Below are 18,585 nucleotides of genomic sequence, written 5' to 3'. Positions count from 1 at the left end.
AGACCTGAGATAACCAACACTGAAGGGAAGGCAGGAGAAGGGGAAACTCACGAGAGAAAAGAGAAGGGGAGGGAGGGGCGGCGGTAGTGGGGAGGGGAGACAGGAGAAGAGGAGGGAAGGGGGGAGGAAGAAAAAGAAATACAGGTATCCCCCACTTTTTCAAAGTTCTTATTGAGCTACTTTGTTGTCACCAAAGAGTTGCATCAGTACCATTTTCAGTATCCAAAAGAAATCTAAAGAGGATTTTTGCTTTTATGAAAAAAGGTGAAAAGCAAAGATAGCATTCAGTGTTGGTTTTGCAGCGAGCCATTATAGGGGCACCGTGTACCCTGGGCACTGCTAAGCTCCGTCCCTGGGACCTCCACTCAGCATGAACCCGCCACAGCTTTGACCAGTGTCTGTGAGCATCTGTGCTTTGTCTCGGTATATTTTGTGCATCCGTTAACATACTGTGTCCTAAGGTATCAGAAAAGCCTCAGAGACGTTATTTTGGGGGTCTGGGAATGCTCAAATTTTTTTTTTCATGTAAATGAATGGTAATTGCTTCTTTGCTTTACCCCATTGTGGTTTACCAAAGGTTTCATAGAATGCTTTGCTTTCCAGATAGATGGCAGGGAAAACCTGTAGCTGGAAGGGAGGATGCAAATAGCAAAGGGGAATCGTGGGGCAACTAGGGGAAGTAGTCCAAGCTGCAGAGAAGTCATGTAGCTAAGGAAAAGGGGCATTCCTTGGATTTAGAAACACATGGGTCATCCACAACCTGGGAAAGGCCATTTGTTTGCTTTAGCAGTGGCAGTGGGCTGACCTGTGAACAGCAGTTAACCTGTGAGGGAGAAGGGAGACAGGGCCATAGCCGAAGGGAGTCATGGATTTGAGATAGAAATTTTTGTTATTTGTTTTTAATATTGTATGGACTTGGATATGTTAAAATGCTATTGGGGACAGAAAAAGGAGATGAAGGGAGACTGGTGAAATTCGAGTCAAGTCTGGAGTTTAGTTCATAATAATAGACCAATGTCTTCGGTACCTTAATTTTGACAGGTGTGCCCCTGTAATGTAAGATGTTAGCATCAGGGAAATTGGGGTGAAGGGTATGCGGGAACTCTCACAGAGAGTTGCTATTTCGCAGCTTTCCTGGAAATCTAAACCGATTTCACAACAAAAGATTATTTTGCAAATGAGCTATTGGGAAGTTGCCTCTAATGAGAGACCAAGAAGAGAGAAAGGAGCAAGACCAGTAAGAAGGCAGGGCCACAAGCACATGGAGGAGGGATGTCTGGGCAGAGAGACAAGTGCATTTATAGAAGTGGGAAGTTCAAGGCCATTTCCTAATTGGCATCTTTCTCTGACAAAGAAAAAGTCTTATCATTGGCTAAATTGAGGGAGGAAGGAAATGGAAGATTTAGACAGTGGATTCTTTTAAAAGCCACAGCATATAATGGGACAGAGAGAATGCCTAGGGCAATATGGAGAATGTCTGAGTGCCACGGGTGGCTTTTAGGAACTTTATTGTTTGCCGAGTACCAATATTCTATTCTGCCACTTAAGAATACTCAGGCTTTGGTTGTATAGACCACAGCCCACATTGCTGTTGTCAGATTGTCGACTAGCTTAATTCTAATGAAAAAGTTCATCTGAAAGTAGCTTTTAGAGAAAAGGAGCATTTACATTAGCTGAACGATGGGAGCAGCCCAAGAGCCCATCAATCAGTGAACGGATAAAGAGATGTGGTCTATATACACAATGGAATGTTACTCAGCCATAAAAAAGAATGAGATCTTGCCATTTACAATGACATGGATGAACCTAGAGGGTATGATGCTGAGTGCAACAAATCAGTCAGAGAAAAATACCATATGGTTTCACTCATATGTGGAATTTAAGAAACAAAACAAATGAGCAAAGGAAAAAAAAAAGAAAGAGAGAGAGAGAGGCAAACCAAGAAACTGACTTAACTATAGAGAACAAACCGATGGTTACCAGGGGGGAGGTGGTGGGGGATGGAGGAAATGGGAGATGGGGATAAAAAAAAATACATTTATCATGATGAGAAAACAAAATAAAATGATAAAAAAATAAAAGTGGCTTTCATAGATTGACTAATGTCTAATGAGGGTGAGCTAAACTTTCAATTTTCTGGATTCATAGTAACTGGTACAGAGTTACATCTATTAAACTTCACTAAAGCTGTGGGTTTGAGGAAAGTTAAATTAATGCTCATTATCCCTTGCTTTCCTCTTTGGCTCTGAGCCGTTCTGACCCAACCACACTTAAAGGGTACCCCCCTGACCTCCCCAATAGCCTACCCAGGCAGTGTTAGTCATTTCCTTCACTGAACACCAACACTTTCTATGCTTCAACGAGAAGTCACATTATCTCATTGCATAGCGATCACATGTTTATTTAATACTTTGGAGGTAGATTAAAATAAATATATCAGACCTTTCAAATGCTCAATATAAAAGCACTTCCTGGTAAAAGTTACTAGAAGTGGTGACTGGAGAGTTTCTTACCCATGTAGCTTAAAACCATATCCTTACACCCTAGTAAAGTAAAATTGGAAATGTTTGGCTTAATATTCTTTTTTCCCTCTCTCTTTCTCTTTTAATAGAATAGAATATATGTATACCAGTGGGGCCCCAAATTTTAATATTTTAAAAATTTAGGTCATGCTTCTGGTTCATTTTAGTGTGTTAATGATCGTGTGGTGGCTGTCATGCCCAAATCAAACAGGAAATACTGGAGGAAAATGCAGATAAAGACGGCATTGCACAGAGACCCTAAAATTAATTCAGTATGCAGAATGAAAGTCTTGCTGAATTGCACTTTCCAAAACCACTGTTACTTACCAAAAAGGAACCACTATGATTTCAGTCCTGCCAGTGGCCAGATTAGTAGGGCTCCCAGGACAGGAGAATACACAGATCATTATTTCTCACTATAAAATTCTCAAGAGTGCTTTTCCTGTGAGAGTACTTGCAACAAGCCTACAGTCTGGTCGAAGAGGACAGTAGAAACAGGAAGTGGAGATTCTGGCTTGCTGTGAGGTGGGGGCAAGGAACAGGTGTGTTTGAAAGCCTCGAGAGGGGCAGCAAGACTGAGTAGCAGATTGGGATTGTGTGTGAGTGGTAAGTAACTTGAGTTTTAGCTGTGAGATGCTCTTTCATAGAGCTTGTCTGTCACCGCTAATATGAAAGGTCAGGAAAAAAGAGCCAGCTAGTGAGTCCCAAGGAGGTAACACAAGACTTTCCCCAACTGTCCACACAGCTGTCACTGACAAGTGACGTCTGGCACTTCCTCCAAAGCTCATCCCAAGAATGAGCAACAAGAGAGGATGAAGAAACCTATTCCATTGCCTAAAGCTAGGGGGCCTGTGACTCTATCTTGCCTTTGGTGAGGTTTGATCCCTTGACTACTCTGTTTTTAGGTTGAGGTGTGTATTCTGTATATCTGTATAGATATATGTGTGCATATAATCAGCTGGACCAGTTTTAGTTTGAATGGTTTTAAGTAGGATTAATTTTTTTCAATTGAGAGACAATATGCTTTTTTTTTTTTTGAAAGAAAAAGTATGCTTGCGTGAGTTGGGGGTGGAGAGGGTGGTATAGAGGGAGAGGGAGAGAGAGAATCTCAAGCCGTCGCCCCACTGAACACAGAGCCTGACTCGGGGCTCCATCTCATGACCCTGAGATCATGACCTGAGCCAAAATCAAGAGTCGGACGGTCAACCAACGGAGCCATCCAGGCGCCCTTGGATATGCTTTTTATCCTGCCATTAGAGAAAAATCCCAAGAGGCTAATGAGAGTTTGGCTCATCTTATCTATGTGAAAAGTAAATGGAAGAACAACCAGCTGTAAATGGATCTTGTCGTGATAATGGAGCATAACTGACCCTTGGCCAGTCCCTTCAGGAAGCAAAGCCAGAACCTTTGCGCATGGTCTGCTCCAGTGCTAGGTCACGGCTGAGACCCCTTGGGAAAGTCACCATCCCCACTGTAGCTTCAGCAGGAAGGCCACCTGAGTCCTTGCTCCATCACAGACCTGCTGCCATTATGAGGCTGCCACCAGCTCCCGCAAATGACAAAGACAGCAAGGTCCAGAGTGCTCCCAGCATTGGGTGGAACATGAATAAGTCTACACCCCATATAGATAGTGGTGGTTTTGTGATCTTTAGGAAGCCAAAGAAAAATGTACAATCAATCTCAATAACAGTACCGAAAGAAGAAAATGCCTTCAGAGGGCAAGTTCTCTTTTTTACTATTATTATGTTCAATTAGCCAGCATATAGTACATCGTTAGTTTTTGAGGGCAAGTTTTCTGAGAACAGATGTTGGGACAGTTGTCTTTGCACCGGTGGGGCTGCTACAGAGTCAGAGCTGGGTGTCCCTGAGCCTAATTAGAAGCCACCCCATCCAGGTCTGTGACAAGCCCATGGGAGTTGAAGCCAGGTATTGGAGGAATAAGGGAGCAGGGCCATGTGGCCTCAGTAACCAATGGAAATGACTCATTTCCAGTCTATCATGTTGAGACAAATAGAAATGACTCCTCCTCCCCCATCACTTAGTATTTATTATCCTTGGTTTGGGACCATCTGGGTGAAGGTTTAATGTCATTGCATGGTAATATGGGAATCCCTAACCAGTAAGGTACCAAATGTCAAATGTCGGCCATGTATGTTTGAAGCTAGAGTCACAACCTTTGTAAAATTTCTTTACTTACCTTGCCTACAACCATCCTCCACTAAATCCCTAATAGACTTTGGCCATGTAGTTCCTTCACTCATTCATCAAATGCTCATTCACACTTACTGAGTGCTCAGGCACTGTCCTGGGCTCCAGGAGCAAGTGACAATGTTTATTAACCCAGGACTTCAGTCCCAAACCTATTTTTTCTGGTGCTGACAAACAGAGTGGACCTGAATCTGGAGGAGTCTCTGTGACAAGACTGGAAAGACCAAAACTTCTTTCCCCCACCTCCTTGCCTCTTGACCACCTAGTGCCTCCATGGCTTCTCCAGGGCAGAACACTTTCTAGAGCTTGCTGAGCTCTCAGAAACAGGGAGTTTCCTGGGACATGTCCAGAATGAAAGAGTTTCCAAGAAAGACCAATCCAGGGCTTGGTCCTCCAAGAGAAGACTCCAAATGGGGTGACCTTAAAGAGGCCTTGCCACATGGACCAAAAGTCATTAACCCTGCACTCCACACTCAACAATTCTAGCACAGAAATGTCCGTGGTTTTGACCCTACCTCAAGCCAGTGCTCCCACTAACATGGCTCAGCCCATTTCTGCTCTGATCCACTTTAGGGAGGATTCGCATGAGGAGGAGAGGGCATACATGTTCTCTTCCAGGAGCTCACTTGGGCCAACCTTGGGGCTGCAGATTCAAGTGTGGCAACTGGACCCTTTCTCTGTTAGCCTCTATCCGCTTTGTCCTACCCTATCCTCTCCTTTGGGAAGGTCCTTGACTGGCTGGATTGTTAAAGTGCACTCACTTTCTGGACCTGTAACATTTTGCTTCGAAGGCACCTTGAGCTTTTTGGCTGACCACAGAATTCACTGGTCTCTCTGAGGTCTTTCAGGTTGATACTAAAGATGAGTCATCAGACCCCTTTAGAGTCAGCCTTAGAATAATTAAACATCAAACTTGCAAGACTTTGAGAACATTAAAGGGGATCATCTCCTCCATCCCCCTATTTGTCACTTAAATCACTTTCCAAGAGGTAGTGATCTGGCTTCTTTTATTATTTTTTTTATTTTTTAAAGATTTTATTTATTTGAGAGAGAGAGAGAGAGTAACTGGGAGGGAGAGGGAGAGAGAATCTGAAGCAGACTCCACACTGAGCGCAGAGCCCTATGCAGGGCTCGATCCCACAACCCTGTAATCGTGACCTGAGCTGAAATCAAAAGTCAGATGCTGAACAGACTGAGCGACCCAGGCACCCCTGATCTGGCTTCTCTTTGAACACAGTCCGTGGTGGGGGCTTTTCTACCTTAAGAAGGCCCAATCCACTGACATCTATAATGGAAGTTGTTATGGGAACCCAGTTTCAGTTTATACCAAACTTGTTTCCATTTTAATGACAATGCACTTTCATCCTTATGCAGGACCATTTCAGCAACTGGCACATTTGTCTCTGGTGAAGTGCCTGTGTTAGGATTCCTGCACCCAACAGGAAATGACTGATTTCTCTAAGGGATTGAGTCAGAAAGACAGAACACTCCGTCTCTGCAGCTGGAGTCCCAAATAGACAACTGTAGGCTCCTTTTGGCCCAATTTTCTGATCCAGCGAGCAGATTCCATCAGAGAGAGCATTTCGGTTTTTCCTGGCTCCATCTGCATGAGAGATTTAGTTCGAGATGCAAGCACCTTGTTGTCACTTCCTTCTCTCACAGTTGGAATAGCGTTGCCTAGCTGCTGTTTTATAGATATTTCATGCATCGTACAAGGAGACCTCTTAAACTTTGCCAGGCACCAGAATGTTCAAATGGCTTCTGTTTAAAATGTGATGTTTTGAGATGGGTGCCCAGCACAGTTTTTGTGGAGTTCAGTGATTTTCTTCCGGGAGGATGCCTACAGAAGAACGGATTTTCCCAGCTGGCTGTTTGGTTACAGGGACACGCCTGTTCCTTTTCAGAACAGGTGCTAGTGCATTCAGTTTATAGCTGTGCTCCTAACTGGTTATTAGCTAAATGTTGTTATTTGCCGGGTTGTGACTATGTGTATCCTTGACTCAAGAGATGAGAACATCAGAATTTAACAGGTACTAAAGACTATAAGGGGGCTTATTTTAACAACAGAGTGTTGTTAAAGAATATGCCCCGAGGGGACAAAGTAAAGCTAAACAGCCAAAACCAAGTGTGCTACCTACAATAACAAAAATCTCATAAACTAGGTTAGCTTATAAAGAGCAGAAATTTATTGCTCACAGTTCTGGAGGCTAGAAGTCTAAGATCAAGTTGCAAAATATTGACTTCCCCTGTGTCCTCACATGGCAGAAGGAGCAAGGGAATTTTCTTGGGCCTCTTTTATAAAGACACTAATCCTATTAATGAGGACTCTGTCCCTAAGACCTAATCATCTCCCGAACACCCGACCTCCTAATACCATCACCTTGAGGGTTAGGATTTCGGTGTCTGAATAACAGAATAGGTAACAGTACTTTTGAAAATAGGGTAAAGCACTTAGTTGTGATGCAGATTATCAGGTAAACTGAGTAAGGCTTTTGAAAATAAGAACTCTGCCCAGAATGATGAGAACAGCATACTCTGGTAGGCTGAATCATGATCTGTACAGATGTCTACATCCTAATTCTGGCACCTGTGATTGTTACTTCATGTGGTGAAAGGGACTTTGTAGCTATGTTTAAATGAGGGATTTTGAGAGGGGGAGATTCTCTTGGTTCATCTGGGTGGGCCCTAACTGTCATCTCGAGGGTCCTGTAAAATGGAAGCTGAGGGGTTTGTGACCACAGAGAGGATATGCAGACATGGGTGATGTGCTTGGAAGATGGAGGGAGGGGTTCCAAACCAAGGAATACAGGTGATCTCTAAGAGCTAATAAGCAAGGAAATGGCTTTTCCTCCAGAGCTTCCAGAAGAAACCAGCCCTGCTGACACCTTGACTGATTCCAGCTTCTGACCCCTACAGCTGGGAGACAGTAAATTTGCGTTGGTTCGAGCCACTAAGTTTGTGGTATAGTTTGTTACAGCAGCAGTAGGAAACCAATACACATACCTTTATGGACTTTTTCCAGTGATTAGAGGGAAGTTGAAAATGGGGAGACTGATCAGAGGAAATTATAATTACCAGAAAGACCAAACGGAAAATTCTAATCATGAACATAAAGTATATGTTAAGTGAATTGGGAAGCGTCTGCATGAGATGAAACTGTAAGATTGTTTAGTACCTTACATGGTAAGAGGAAGGTGTCAAGATGGTACACAGTTTGTGACAAAATGAGACCAGAGAACAGCGGTGGAATCAGGGTATTTCAAAAGGAGAGTGACCTTGAATGTCCGAATTCTTTAAAGTGACCCTGAAGGTCACTTTGTTCATCCTCCCATATTGAGGATGAAGGAATTCGGACATGGACAGCTTCAGGAAATAGTCCAAAGTTACACAGTCAGGCCCCTGTGAGCTGGGACCACACTTCTGCTTCCTGACTCCATATTCCTCCAGGGACTTTTCTGATCCATGACATCTGAAAGTTGGCAAATAACCTATAATGAAAGGACACACGCTACAGATGAGTCAGGGCACAGTGCTCGGTAATAGGCACCAGGTCTTCATTATTCTTGTCTTCATTATGACTGTTATTGGGTCTGAAAGAGGGAGCGGCAGGGCATTGCAAATGCTGCTAAATCAAGGTATGAAGTTGGGCTGTTAGGGAAAAAGTGAATAACAAAGAATTTAGAAATATTCTTTAAATTTAGACATTTAAAAAAGATTTACTGAGAGAAGACTTCTTTTTTTTTTTTTTTTTTAAATCTGGTAGGCACAAAAACATTATCCTGAGAGATCTGGAAACTTAACATGTTTTTCCCACTCTCTTGACCTGAAATGTCTTTGAGGTAAAATATCCCCCAAGTTTTTGGCCCCCAAAATGTTAAAATTATTTAGAAATGTGGAAGAAAGAGAAGGAGAGGGAGGGGAGGAGGGGCAGAGCCAGAAGAAGAGGAGGAAGAAGAGGAGGAGAAGCAGGAGGAAAAGAAATGGAAGGGAATAACTTACGAAGAATGGTATGGCCCACCCTCTTTCTTCTCCTCCAGTGAACACAGGCACGCATCCGTTCAACAAATGTTTCTTAAGGTAGTGCCAGGCACTGGGTCAGGCACTGGGGAGGCGTCCGTGAGCAAAACTGCTGCAGCTTCTCTCCATTTACTTGCAATAAATCATAGACGTGGTAAGGAAGCTAGCTACTAAGTCCTTCCTTCCTCTCCCACCCCACCTCCACCCTGCCTTTTGCCAGGATCTGTATCTTCTGATTGTCTCTGGCTTTTCCCAGTCTGTTTAATCATTTTCTAAGTTTTTGAAAGAACTTCTTGAATGAATTGCAGCTTAACATTAGCCTTTATGGGGTTTCATGTTTCATAGGCATAAGCGTTGTCTTCTCAGGAGCCCTGGACAGTCTTTCGGAATTTGTCACCTCTGATATGGTGATGCTGCCCTTACCTAGCCCTGAAGTGAAAAATCGGAAGGAGCCCTGGGCAAGTGTAGATAGGTGTGATTAATTTCTGATCCCTTTCTATTCCTAGCTGTGTGAACTTGGGCAAGTTATTGAATATCCCTAAGCTTGGGGCTTGGGATTAGAGGAGGGCCCATAAAATAACACTCCTCTTTTCTGCCTGAGGTTTTTTTAAAAAGATTTTATTTATTTATTTTATATATAGGGAGAAAGTGAGAGAAGGTGCAGAGGGAGAGGGAAACTCTCAAGCAGACTCTGTACTGGGCACCAAGCCCAACACGGGGCTCGATTCCATGACCCCGAGATCAAGTTGGATGCTCAATGGACTGAGACACGCAGGCTCCCCTCTCCCTGAGTTTTGATCAGTTGAGAATTGAAACAAAGCGGTAAAGCAGATGGGTGTCCAAGCAACACCTAAGTGCTAGATAAAGATGGTACAGGACCATTTGGCTTATATCTGCAGGCCAGGAGACTGTCTGATATTGAATCTCAGAGTGTCTCTACTTACCCACACACCATCACAGCAGCACTAGACCCAGCCAGCCTCCTCCCACTGGACAGAGCCTGTGCCTGGGCTAAAAGCAGGGTAAAAACTGTGCTCAGGAACATCAGTCCTCGGGAAAGAGAAGGAAGAAGGGGCAGATCCAGACAGGCCTAGTGTCTCCTCCCTGCTTCTCATTAGCCTGAATCACTTCTCCACATGGGCAGGTGGGGGATGGGGCATACGGGGAGGGGGTGTTCACAAACCAGGAGGGTAACCACTGGAGTTCCCTGCACATAGAAGGAGTCAACAAAAGTCTAATACTTGAGTTTCTCATCTTTAAAAATGAGGTTAATACTCATCTCCCATGGATAGGATGACTGTGAGGCACCTAGGAATACCCCCTATTGAAGTGCCTGAAAAAACTGTTCCCTGCCTGCCTCCCTTCCCCTCTCCCTCTGCTCTCCCTCCTTGCTTTCCTTCAATCCCTCTCTCTCTTCCTCTCTGCTTAGAGGAAGTTATTTGAGAAAGGAATCTCTCCTATTTGTTTTAACTGCCTGAAAATGTTTACTCCAAATGTATTTCTGCTCTAGCAATAGTACCATTTTCTCTCAACTGGCTTTCCCTAGCAAGTCACAAGAAAGGGGTGTGTGTGTGTGTGTGTGTGTGTGTGTGTGTGTGTGTGTGTATGTATGTTTAGCCAAATGTTATCTGTAAGTTAAGGTTCTCCTCTTGTAATACTCCTGATAATTATTTTTTTTTAAGATTTTATTTATTTATTTGAAAAAGAGAGGGCATGGGCAGTGGGTGGGGAGGAGGGTAGAGGGAGAGGGAAAAGCAGATTCCCCGCTGAGCAAGGAGCCCAATGCGGGGCTTGATCCGAGGACCCTGGGATCATGACCTGAGCCGAAGGCAGATGCTTAACCGACTGAGCCACCCAGGTGCCCTGGTAATTATTTTATTTAAAGTGTAATGTGGAAATCATATGAGAATTAGTGCTGTATAAAACTTCTAATAAATTAGAGATAGAATTTTGATGCATCAAAACCAAATTTTACAAAGAAAGAAGGTTGGCACCATGCTGAAATGCTTATACGTGATCCACAGTGAGTCTATGGCTTGACGAGAGTAAAATCTTAAGGAAGGTAAAATGGAGATGCGTTAAGCTTTGGGGCAAATCTTTTCAAGATGTGATTTACAAACCCTCTATTTTTTTTTTTTTTTTTTTGCCAGAATCAATACTTCTGAATGTTTTCTTGCTTTGTGTCCTCTGAATGTCACCTGTTTTGGGTGTTGTGGGTTCTGTGGCACAGATGCAGGTATGAACAGATGTGTTGTTCTGGCCTCTGGAGACTGTGAGGCTCTTTTTCATTCAGAAACTAGTGTGCAATAAACCAAATGTCACATTTTAAGACTGGGAACTCACATATGAAAATAAATATCATGATAACCACTAATTAAATGGTAAAAAAAAAAATTAACCGTAAACCCGCATCATCCAATCACTGAGGGCTTGTGCTGTTGACTATTAGGGCAGATGCAGCAGCTAGTTCCCAGCAAACCAGCCAACTCGAGCTCTTGACATGGTGTCTTGCTCTGTGTTTAAAAGCATCCCTTAAAAGAAAAAAATGGCTCATTGTCTACCTCCGTAGGCTTAGCTGGCTTTTGCATAGTCATCAAGCAGTCCAGTCCGTCTTTGAGACACTGTGCTTTTGTATTTCGCAAACAAGCCACATCTGGAAGCTCTTGCCGAGCAGCACAGGGTCCCATGGGAGTAGGTTAAGCTTGGGAGGGCCACGATCCAGAGCTACGTGGTTTCCAGCTCTTCATTTTCGAAACAAATAACGCATTCTAGTTGAAATCATTGCCTTGAAAACCAGATACCTGAGAAAGTAGCTTCCCAGAAATTGCAGTGGTGCAATTCTAGTTTTCATCATCCTGATAGATCTTTCTGTTCACAAGTGGCCACGTATTTAGTGGTCAGTTTGTTTATTTATTTATTTATAAAAACATATACGGTTTAATTTAATAAGTAGTTATGCCTACTACGTGCCGGCATTATTCTAGGCCCTGGGGATAGACTACAGAACAGGGCGTAAGAAGGTCCTTGTTCTCATGGAACTTAAGAGCCATCAGCTGTGGAAAACAGTCAATGAACCATGAATCTCACACACACACACACACTCACACACACACACACACACACACACACACACACACACACGCACGCACACACACAGGGTGTTTGCCATGTGCCATGCTCCCAATAACCTTATGAGGCAGCTACCATTATCATCTGCACTTTACAGAGGAGGAAATGGAGGGCCTTGCCCCTCAGGGGCTCACACAAGTAGTAAAGAACTTGAACACAAGTGGTGGAGCTCTTCAGGCACCCGTTTTCCTCACCTCACATGGAAAATCAAAATATGGTGAGGCAAGAGCCACTGAGTGGCCCCTTTGGATTGAGAGGTCTCAGCAGGCCCGTCTTCCTGAGGAGCTGACCTATCAGCTGAGGTCTGAATGACAAGAAGTCAGCTGCGCAAAGCCCGGAGCAAAGAACACCCTGTGCAAAGGCCCTGAGGCACGAATAAACTCAGCACGATGGAGAATTAACAAGGCGGCCCAGTGTGGCTGGCAAGTCAGAGGGGAAAAACACAAGATGAGGTGGTTATGCAAAGGGCAAAACCAGGTAAGGCTTTGTAAGCCGAGAAGAGGAGTGTGAACATTTTAAAAAAATGCTATGCCCCCCCCAAATAAAATAAACTTTAAAGTACAAAAACCTTTCATTCACTGTTATTCATAAAGTTTTTCTCCATGGCTAACCACCATGAAGTCTGCACCCGTGAGAAAGGAAAAAAATGGACACACTGAAATAAGACTATTTATTTATTTATTTATGATATTTCGTTTATTATATATTTGAGAGAGAGGGCAAGCAGGGGGAGGGGCAGAGGGAGAGAGAGAGCATCTCAAGCAGACTCCTCTCCGAGTGTGGAGCCTGATGCGGGACTTGATCCCAGGACCCCGCGATCATGACCTGAGCTGAAATCAAGAGTTGGACGCTTAACTGCCTGAGCCACGCAGGCGGCCCTGAAATAAGGCATTTTAAAACCAACCCCAGGATCTTTCAAAATAAGTACAGAAAGATGTCACAGGCTTCTGTGACATCTGCTTCTACGCCGTCTCACGTAGTTATCTGAATATTCTCACTGGAGAATGGTTGGCATTCCTAGTGCATGCCGGTAGTGCCTCACACGAGCAGTTGTTCGATATCGTTCGCTCTCTGCTACCAGTTCTACAGAAGACGTTTTCTCACATTTGCATGTTTTTGAAATTGGTTTGCATCTTGCAATCAAGACGTACACGTAGATACCACCAAAATAACTGTCAGAGTCTTTTAGAAGTTGCAATTTCTGCAGTCTTGCTGGGAAGTATGAAAATTGAGCTCTTCACAGTTTCAGCAGGAGCCAGGATCGGTGAAACAGATCTTTCCGGTGTATCCGGTGTATCCGTGGCTCCTTGGGAAGGAGTTAGACGCTTAAGGATGTTCCGGCCTTTTTCTTCATCACACTCTAGTTCTGTCTGATTTCTGAAAGTTAACTCTGAGTAAAGACAGTGTTCCTAAAATTAAGGCCTGGATTCCATGCCTTCAACAGTCACTGGCCTTGTGTGCCTCACAACCATCCATGGCCCCTTGGGACTGACCCTGTCCTTCCCCAAATATGTCCCTCCCTTTGTTCTCTGAAGGATCCAGCCAATTATTTGGAACTTCTGGCTCAAATACCTCATGGATTTTTTCAAAATTAAATACAAATAAGATGTCTTAAGTCTGGGGGGGAGAGCATCGTTGTATAGAATGTAGCAGTAGAATATATATATATATTAAATGTTTTTCTATACTTTTCCACAGTCCCTATTTCTAGGCTGTGAGTTAACCCACTCTGCCTACCCCTATTAGGTATCACTTATAACAACACGTAGCATTTATAGTGTGCTTCTAAAGAGTCAAACACCATGTTAAGTTCTGTACTTGGCTGCCTTGAGTAATTCCTACAGCACCCCTGGATGGCATGAGCATTTCCATTTTATAGATGAACAAACTGAGTCCAGACAGAATGAGTAACTTATCTTTGGTCACATATCCAGTCAATAGCAAAGCTGGGATTTGAATCTACACAATCCTATTCACCTAATGCTCTTGCCTCTCATCCCTGTTCCTAGAGATACCAAGAGAAAGAAGACTCACTGCCTCAAGGCCACTCTATCTAACACTTACCTAGAGCACCAACTAGACTGTAAACTCTCCTTGAGACAGAAATTATGGGTTATAGTTTTCCTCTGCCCTGCCCAGCGCCTGACACAAAATATCTACAGAATAATTATTGGTGGATGGATTATCCCTGTCCAAGTATAGGAAACGTTATCAGACTGACCTGAAAGTATCAGTTCACTTACAACAAATGAGCACCATTTTCCTTTCTTACTGGTGATCTGAGATTTATCTTCTATTTTATTTGACTATATGGCAGATGGGCAATGCCTTGCTTACTCAAGCAGGGTAACTGAGGACTGTTTACTCAGGGGCTCTTTGCAAAGGGGTGGGCAGGGTTTTGAGGAAGACAGCGAAGGGTCATGCAGTTCTCTAAGTCTTGAAGTTTGAGGGGGCTGTCATCACCCCTTTGCCTGAAAAGGCACCGGGGGAAGGGAGCAGGTACTAGACTCCAGAGAGAGAGAGAGCTGAATGGAGAAGACCAGCTGGCAAGAGCCATGGCGGGTCATTGAGAAAACCATATGGGAAAAGCAGGTGGATGACCACCTTGGCCTCTTCCTTCTCCCCCTGCATCTCCCGCCACTCCTCCTATTGGCTGAAGGTGACTGGAAACCAAGGCACACCGGATCCCTTACTGCAGTTCTAAAGTCAGTCTTCTGGACACAGATAAGGTGCAGAGAGGTGAGAGTGCACAAAACCGGGCCTGTACCTGTATAGTTCAAAACTGTTCTGATGACATAAGATAGCTCTCGCTTACTCCATTCAGTATTCATTCATTCAACAACCAGTTGCCTATGGTCTCCTATGTGCTAGGCAAAGTATATAAACTGAGCCAGATTCTTCTAGCCTTTAAAGTGCAACTTAAGAGAATTTTGGAAACATTAACTCTTCAAAGACACTTGAGTCATGTAATGCATCATCAACTCCAGGAACTGAACATGCAACTTTGAAGAAATTTATACATGGGGAGTGTGGAATAACTATAAAATTTTACACACACAGAACTCCGTCAGAGACCATTGAATCCTACCTCGTGGAGAATTTTCTTTATGATTTTTAGATAGCAATATTTTAGCATTATTTTTACCTTTTAACTTTTATATAATTTTTTCCACTAAAAAACATGAGTTTTGAAGTCATTAGGTGATATTTTTCTTCAAAATAGACAAATAGATGGTACTAATCATTACTGTCTGGTTCGCAGATTATTACACATTGAAATGATTCCCTTTAAAGTGTGTTGGCCTAAATTGATACTTGTGATAATGATGAAGCAAAAATAAATAAATGAATAAAGTTGCTTAGAAGAATTAATAAATATTAGGATAAAATTCAGGCCATTTATAAGTAATGCCCTTGTATTTTTGATTGTTACTTTGACAAGCAAGTTGAACAGCATAAGAAACCATTACAATTAGTTAGTCAATTACCTAGAACTACAGGCAGTTTTTAATGTAAGTGCCGTAGAGACACTGTATTAGCATTTCAGCATTGCTTATGATTGCTATTATTTTGCCCATTCCACTTCCTGTATAATAAAATCAGCATATTCTTTGCTGAATATTGTGGAGCTAGGGTCTGTTAGCACATATTCTGTGGTTACATCTTCCCTGCAAGCTGTTTAATGACACTCTGAAGGGAGAGCTGACGATTGAAGTTGATAGAATTTCAGACTAAAGAATATTATTCGAAAAGCCTCAAAGGGCAGCAGTCTCTTCAATAGGGTGGCTGAGTTAGTTTCTGAAATGAACATTCTGCTTTGGACTAGAGCTCTGGAGATACAGGACATGATCTTTGCTATGTGACCAACCCTTGTGCCTAGAGCAAGTCTCTCATCTCTCTACATTTCTTCAGTTGTAAAATCATTACACTAACTTTTAATGATCATCAGATTTCTAAAGACCTAAAGTTCCATAAATTTCTGCTCACCAAAATATTAAGTCATCTTTGAATGTGTTTTTTGAGCTCTCTAGGATAAAACATATTCAAAATGAATGCACATTAACTCATCCAGCCTTCAGAAATAATGTCTACTGTGAATATTGACCAGAGTATGGAATTGATTACTCTAAAAGTCCATGGGCTATTCATATTTTCTCCTGTCACATTGGTGACCTATCTTGTTAAGATAAGTAGGGTCTATCTTCTTTAAGGAAATGAGTGACAGTGCAGAGAGAGTGATGATACCTCTTGTGTGTTGAATTCTTGTTCTGTCTCAAAGCTGAGAAAACCGAAAGATGGATAGTGAGGCATTTAATAACCATGGGCTTATTGCTAATTATTAATCTGACTTCAAGTCCATATAAATGGACATGTTTATCCAAATATCAGACCTCTCTCAACCCCTGACCACTGAAGGAAAAACATGTGAGCATTCAGAATAGTTGCCAGCAAACATCTGCATTAAGCTTTGCACTTCATTTTGTTTGCCTTTACTCATCATTTATTGGGTCAAAATTTAACCTGAAATTCTCAATTTAACATGCAGTGTAACCTGAAATTCTATTAACTAGGTTATTTGATCCTTCAGACCAGAGTATATTAGCAATAAACTAGGACTTAGGTAAAGAGAGACACAGAAATATACATAATAGAGGCAAGGAAAATGAGTCTTCAGAGCCTGGATCCCAGGAATAGTTAAAATAAATAAAAGATAAAAAATTATATAATTACAACTATGACATATTCATAATAAAGTTCATTAACTTTATTAATTGTACATTAATTACATATAACTTTATTATATATTATAACAATATTATATACCAGTGATTATATGTTAAATTATTTGCACCAGTACTCATTTAAGAAGCATTATCTCTACAGGTTTTCATCAAAATGGTTAATTTTTCCTTTATGTTTTGGTGCTAGATGAGTTACAAATACATTTTTTAAAAGTAATCACTTATTTAGAAGAACTGAAGCCCAACTGATGTCAGGATCTTAACAGGAAACAGATGGCACACAAAAATTAGGATAATTCTAGATGGCTTGTTAATAAAGGGACTGATTACAAAGGAGACTGTAAGATAGATTGAAGGAGCTATCAGAAGCCAAGCCCTTGGTACAAAGAGCAAGACAAAGAGTTTACTGGAGGTGGGAATGAGCCAGAGTCAAATAGAGCAAGTGGCCTGGCAAACTTCTGTCAAGGTGCACAGCAAAGCTGGGGTCACCTCAGAGAAGGGAACCACGTAAATAAATTCTCTGGCCTTACTCTTCTCAGTCTCTCCAATCTATTCCTGGAGCTCCCCATTTCACTGAACCCAGCTAGAAGCCAGAGTTTATGGGAATCCATTGAGGTAGCCCATGTAAGTCAGCCTCCAGGGTCTGAGAGAACAGTAGAGAAGGGTAGAGTGTAGAACTGAAGGTCAAAGGAAGATATCTGACACACTACATGTAGTGGATTGAAATGTGTCCCCCCAAAATGTATGTTAAAGTCCAAATCCTGGTACCTGTGAAAATGACTTCACCTTGAAACAGGGTCTTTGTAGAAGTAATGCTCCCTTCCCCCTGCCCAGCAGCCCTGTGGCACATTGACCAGCCAGCTTTTCCTTGTTTCCCTGGGCCTCATTCCTACAACCTGTCCTCCCATTTCCTTGTGGCTGACCTGGCCTTTAGATTTCACCCTCTTCACCATAAATATCAGGCAATGATGCCTCAATTCTGTTCATCAGAATCTGCCTCTCACCAGCCTCACCATCCAAGGTTTCATATGTTGCTTTGAAAAAAACAAAACAAAATAAAAACCCACCAACAACAACAAAACCCATGTTACAAATGTTTGCTGATGGGAAGATCCATGGAACACCCAATTAATCCCTTCTTTGCTTCCTTATAACACATTGCTAAATTTGGTCTCATCATAAATAAATAGAAACTTCTGCTTTAAGCCAAGTTGGAGTAACAGGGCCAAGTTTCTCTTCTCTTCTGAAACAACGAATAAACTGAGGAAATATAAGAAACAATGGTTTTCAGACATTGAGCAGCAGGCAATGTAGGGCAGTAATTCCTGAGAGAGAGGAAACAAATGAAATGAGCCCTATTGTTGACCCAGTTTGTTTATCTCCTGGAGTGAGTTTCCAGACTCCAGAACAAAGAAAGAGACCCAGAGAAATCCCAGAGGAATCCCTGAGGTGAGAAAATAGAGTTGGGAGCTCAGGCCAGCCAAGGTGGTCAGTGTTTCCAGGGCAGGGTATCAGAGAGGGAAGACCTGTTCAGAGACAGAGCACTGGAGATCTGGAGAAGGCCTTGCCCAAGTCCTCAGCACATATGTGTGAAGAAACTTCCTAAGATTGGAGAATGAACCACTCAAAACAGCAAACAGAATTTTCTTCAGAGCTTGCATAAGACTTGGGATAGTTGGTGTTTTACCAGCAGAGTAGGAATATTTCATAATACATGGGGAATTAGAGTACTTAGAGGAGTATTGACTCAGTATTGGGGAAGAAAATCAGCCCTAAGTAAAGTCTGCCTTGATCCTATTAATTAATCTTAAATGTCAGTCTCAAAAAAAAATCAAACTGTTTCCAAATAACTAAAATATATCCTTAAACAAAGATCATATGTGTGTGTATAAATATATATAGTACTCAACCCAGTAAAATCACAATGTGTGATATTCAATCAAAACTTAGTAGGCATACAAGAAAGT

Source organism: Ursus maritimus, unplaced genomic scaffold, assembly GCF_017311325.1.
Source record: "Ursus maritimus isolate PB19 unplaced genomic scaffold, ASM1731132v1 scaffold_31, whole genome shotgun sequence".
Taxonomy (NCBI): domain Eukaryota; kingdom Metazoa; phylum Chordata; class Mammalia; order Carnivora; family Ursidae; genus Ursus; species Ursus maritimus.
The sequence above is the reverse complement of the archived record's forward strand: the minus strand, read 5'-3'. Positions refer to the sequence as shown.